This window comes from Nanorana parkeri, unplaced genomic scaffold (assembly GCF_000935625.1).
Source record: "Nanorana parkeri isolate BGI_ZX_2015 unplaced genomic scaffold, ASM93562v1 scaffold317, whole genome shotgun sequence".
Taxonomy (NCBI): domain Eukaryota; kingdom Metazoa; phylum Chordata; class Amphibia; order Anura; family Dicroglossidae; genus Nanorana; species Nanorana parkeri.
Window position 1 is genome coordinate 78,544 of NW_017306585.1, and position 5,453 is coordinate 83,996.

Sequence of the window (5,453 nt, forward strand, 5' to 3'; positions counted from 1 at the left end):
AAAAGTATTATGTTATTTAGGTTGATCTGTCTGTAACTGTTTTTAGATAGCATTTCTTCAGTCTTCCTACCCAACCATTGATCAGACTTAAGCATTGCACCATTGTAGAAAAAGGCTGATCTATGCCAAAAAAAATGTATGACTATATAACCAATAACTGCACAATGAGCAAAATTTAAACCCCAACTCTGAGTAGCAGATAAAATAGCCCTCGTAGTGGGGCCCTCCCACACTCCAAAAATGTTACATAATCATTTACTTAAGGGAGTGATAATTTACCTTATTCATTATCCTTTTGACAAAACAAGCATTTAACAGAAGGGGCCACATTGCAAGAGTAAGTTTAGTCCCTAACCGGGGTTCAGCTTTAAATGATTGTGTCACCATCTAGCTCAGGAAGTAAATGTTATACCTGGATGATGTCTAAACAAGATAAGCTCCATCCCACTGGAGAGGAAATCAAATGAAGACATTGTCAGAGGGAATGCTGCAATCTCTGTGATGAATGATAAATAACCTGTGTTAAATTTGTTAGGATATACATTAATGTGAAAAATGTCTAATGCTAGATCCACTTATACATTTTTTTCCCTCTAATATGTGACAGTGCTTTGGACTTCTTGGAGTAAATGGCGCAGGGAAGAGCACACTCTTTAAAATGCTGATTGGTGAAATAAATCCAACATGTGGAAAAGCAATGATAAAATCTTCCAAAGGGTAAGTGCTAAACATGAAAATCTACAATAACTAATTCACTTTGAATAAACAATATAAACATGAAAACATTTAGGCTAACCATGAGATAACAGCCACTTGATCTATCTATTTTTGGCTATACTGGCAGTAGTCGCATGTCTTTGGGTCCTCCCTAATGTCAGGGAGAACAATCAGACAATAAAACCTAGCCCAAATGCTATTGCTGTCCCCAAAAATAAGAAGCATACCATCTATGCCTGTTATGCTAAGTAGTGGGTGTTGTGTATGTAAAGTAAGCAGTTATACAAAAAAGTAACACGAAATTGTGCTACTGAATTATGTCATTTTATACTGGAAATGCTGACATTTATCTAGGTCATGACATAGCAGTAGTTGGTCACATTCAACTGCATTTGTTTGTAATGTTGAAGATGTTTCATAGATTATTCAAGCCACTTCAGTTTTAATGACTGTCCCCCAGAATTTTTATATCCACACAGGTAGCACAGATACCTTAATCTAGTCACCATTGAAAGGCTGACATTATTGTCCAAGGTCTGGATGAGAGATGTGAAAGATGTGGAACCACCCTGTTCTAATATAATCCTATCCTTAGTGTCATGAAGCCTTCATAAGGTGGCAAGTTCTACAGTTTTTCTACACCTAAGAAAAAGGGACACTCTCAAGGACAGGGAGGTGCACATTTTGGACAGACAGGACAACTGGTTTACAGGATGTGGAAAAGAGGGCATCTACATAAAAATGTTCATTAGTCCTTGATTAATGGTGGGGTCTTCTACATCATATGTCTTCCACATATAATGTCATTTTAAAGTGACACTAAACTCAGGAGTTAAATAATAAAAAATGCATTCAAGTATTTTAACTATTAAGAAAAATGTATCTTATTTGTGTATCACTTGGCTGTAGATCCTCAAACCATCTCTGAATTTGTGCTGACATTGTCTTTCCTTCTGGAGGGTAGCTACTTTTGTTCTCCATGGTCACTGTGTGCACTGTAATGTAGTCACCGCTCCAAGCTCACTCCTGTGATGGACTATAATCTCTTATTTAGTTTAATAATTCCATTAAGGGTGTAGTCCATCATGGGAGCGAGCTTGGAGTGGTGGCTACTTTACAACACACACAGGGACCATGGGGAACAAAAGTAGCCACCCTCCAGAAGGAAGAACAGTGTCAGAGCACATGCATAGATGATTTCAGGGTTTACAACTAAATGATTCACAAATAAGCTACATGTTTGTTAATAGGGTACTTAAATGCATTTTTAAGATTTAACTCCTGAGTTTAGTGTCATTTTAACATTTCTAACCTGTTGTTTTGACAACAATCTACCCCTTCAGCCACGCAAATCAAAGGATTAGGACCTATGAAGCTTTCCTGACACCAATGGGATTATGTAACTAGAATAGTATGGTTTCACAACCTTTATACCCTCCATCCTGTTCTTGGCCATAGCATCAGCCTTTTCATGGTGATTGGGTTGAGGTGTCTGCACTACCTGTGTGGCTATAAATGCTGGGATATTTTCCTGATTCATTAATTAGAACCAACGTAGCTTTGATAAGTTATGGACAATCTTAAACATTACAGAAAAATACAGTTAAATGTTGCTAACTACTACTAGGCTATTTCCCATTTTTAAAAATCTGGGTAAAAGTCACAGCTGGCACTCAAGTTTAATAATAAAAATATCTGTTATTATTTGCAGCTGTGAAAAACAACTATGTATGAACAAAGGCAACAAATTACTGTCATCCTAACCTAATGTTTATAATTTATGAATCAAGACTTTAGCAGCACTTATATATGACAGATTTAGGCAGGATAATGGTCTCAGTCTTTATCCTCCATTCCCTCAGTTACTGGCCTGAGACCACTGATAATAAACAAGTCATTGCTCCAAAGGGCCTTTTGTAGCAGTTAACATTGCAAAGAACATCTTTCTATCTTCTCATGAGAGGAAGACAGTACGAAAGTGCAGAAGAGGAGAGAGAGGAATGAAGGTTTAATCATAGGTAATATAACATGCTTGGAAGATGCCTTAACACTTTCTCTGTTACCGACATATGTCATACTTTGCTGGCAGTGGGCCCCTTTAAGCAGACTACCGGGCAGCTATATCGGCTCTGCTTAAATGTGTACTGCTGAGGGTCGATTCTGGCGGCCCCGCCCGATGCCCCTCTTTGCTTCCTGGGCTCCGTTACACTCCTCCTGAGGGTCTGGGACCGGCATCACGGGTATTGATGGGAAGCAGTGAAGGAGATCAGCAAGCGATTTCTGATGCTGAGTGCATTACTTCTGGTCCCTCCCAGCTGAAGAAGATTAAAAAAATAAAATAAATGTAAAAAATATAAGTCCCCCGCCCCCACGAGTGCACACATATTAACATAAACACGTGTCGGGTCAGAATCCAAAATGACAAATTTATTATATGCCCGAATATACTAAAACTATATTGGGGCAAACATAAATTCGTTTGCAGAACACGCAGTGACCATATTGGCCATCGGTGTATTCTGAACAGGCGCGCCACCATCTTTGAGTATATCTTGGTATCTTGGTACGGTCGACACCATCTTGGCCGCCGCTCGTTCTGCATTTTCAGTGTGCGGTTGCAATGCTCGTTGCACCCTTACACCCTGTTAACCCCAGCTCCAGATCTGTCCGGTAAAAGAGACGGATCATTGATTTGTTTTGATGGACCGGATCATGCCGGACCAGAGGTAATCTAATGTAAACAGACACATGTCCAATTACATCAGATTCCCCATAGGGTCTGGCACAGCGGTGACATCCACTCTGTACTCCACTGACCAGGAGAAGATCTGTTAATCAACTCTCTTCTTATGGGCCTGTGTGAAAGTGGCCTTAATCATTCTTTAACTGAAATGAACATTGCCCAGAAATCTGTTTTTACCAATTACTTATTAATAGTGGAAATAACTTTGCAATTCATTATACTGTAATGTATGTACAAAATAATTATCCTGAGCTCTTAAAGTAAATAATGTATCTAATGGGAATCATAGAATTAAAACATTTGACAGATGGAAATGCTAATTTACCGTATTTGTATCAAAGTCAAATTAACATTTCCCCAAAGGAACCTTGTATTTTTCTTTATATCTACAATTTAACTATGATTTAGATCCTCATTGCAGAACATAGGCTATTACTTAGTTTTGCTTGTTTATTTGGAAGACATACAGAATTGTTCACTTTACTTGAGACCCATTGCTTACAAATGCTTACTATATTTTAATTTTTTGCAATGTGTTTGAAACATAGAGTGCAACATATTTAAACAAATTCATATTTAACAATGTGTATAGTATATAAGTGATTAGGGATGCACTGATACCACTTTTTTAAGGCTGAGTACGAGTACCGATACTTTTTTTCAAGTACTCGCCGATACCAATTACCGATACACTATACAATAATACACTGTTCTGGAGTCTGGACATGTGATAATCTATTTTCCCCACTAGGGGGATACAAGCCTTAGTTAGCAATGGCATGATAAATATTAATTCCATTATTCAATGTCTTTTTTTTAATATTGTAACATTTATAATATTTAAAAAAAGACATGGAGATGTGACTATGCACGGGCGGCTGTCTGGGAAAAGTCAGCTGTACGAATACGTGCGGAGCCACACTAAGCAGAAAACAAAATGCACTTTAATGTGCATTCTTCAGACTATTGCGGAAACCACGTAGCCCCCAAAATAGTGCAAGTGCATTAATCCGGCAGATTCCGTGCGTTCGTAACTATATAATGGCCACTAAGGAGCGGAATCATGCATTTGTTTCACATATAACGTTTGCGTCCCGTGCGGAAGACCACGTGGGAAATGCAAACCCTATATGTGAATGGAGCCTAAAAGAATAAAATTCCCCCCATTTCTAGCTCATAAAAAAAAACTGGACTCTTCTCAGCTGTCAAACTAGGAGACGGGGCTGTGTTAACGCAGCAACGGCAGTGTCTGGTGGGCCTGTTAGGCGGGCAACACTGCCGTTGCCGCTTTATCACAGCCGCGTCTCCTTCCATGCCGGCTGGAAGGGGCACAGGGGGTGGGATGCCGCCAAGGGGACGCCTGCCCATATGGTCAGTCCGCCACGACTACAAATACATCATATTGCAAATCAGCTTAATTTAAAAGGAGAACTATGAGGTGAGTGCTTTTCACTCACTTCATAGTTCTAGCCGACCTGTGACAATGAGACTGTCACAAGTCGGCTCAGTAGATCGGGAGGTGAGCGAACACATACCGGCGTTCGCTCACCTCTTGATTCCTCTGGATTCCCCCCTCCGATCTGCCAGCACTGGCTGGCGGAACGGACGGCGGAGGGGGCGGGTACAGCTGGTTCTGCCTCTAGATGGGCAGAGCCAGCTGTCAGTCACGCAGCTGGGCGGTTCCCGGCACAATTGTCGAGATTCGCTTCAGCTGCGGCGTCTCACTATACCGCGAGCTGCAGCTCGCGGTATACTGAGCCTAGGGTGACGGGAGGACGCTAGTTTGTGTCCTCCCGAGAAGAGGTCAGAATGGAGCAGATGACAGAGGAGGTCGCGGCCATCTTGCTTCATTGAAGACGCGATGGAAGGGGACGGTAGAGCAGGAGAAGGTCCTCTCCCACACAGCAGGATGTGCGGCCTTGCGGTGCCTGCAGTGTCTGTAGCGGCTCCGCCAGGCTGCACAGACCTGACTGTCACAGCCTCTCCGTCCCCC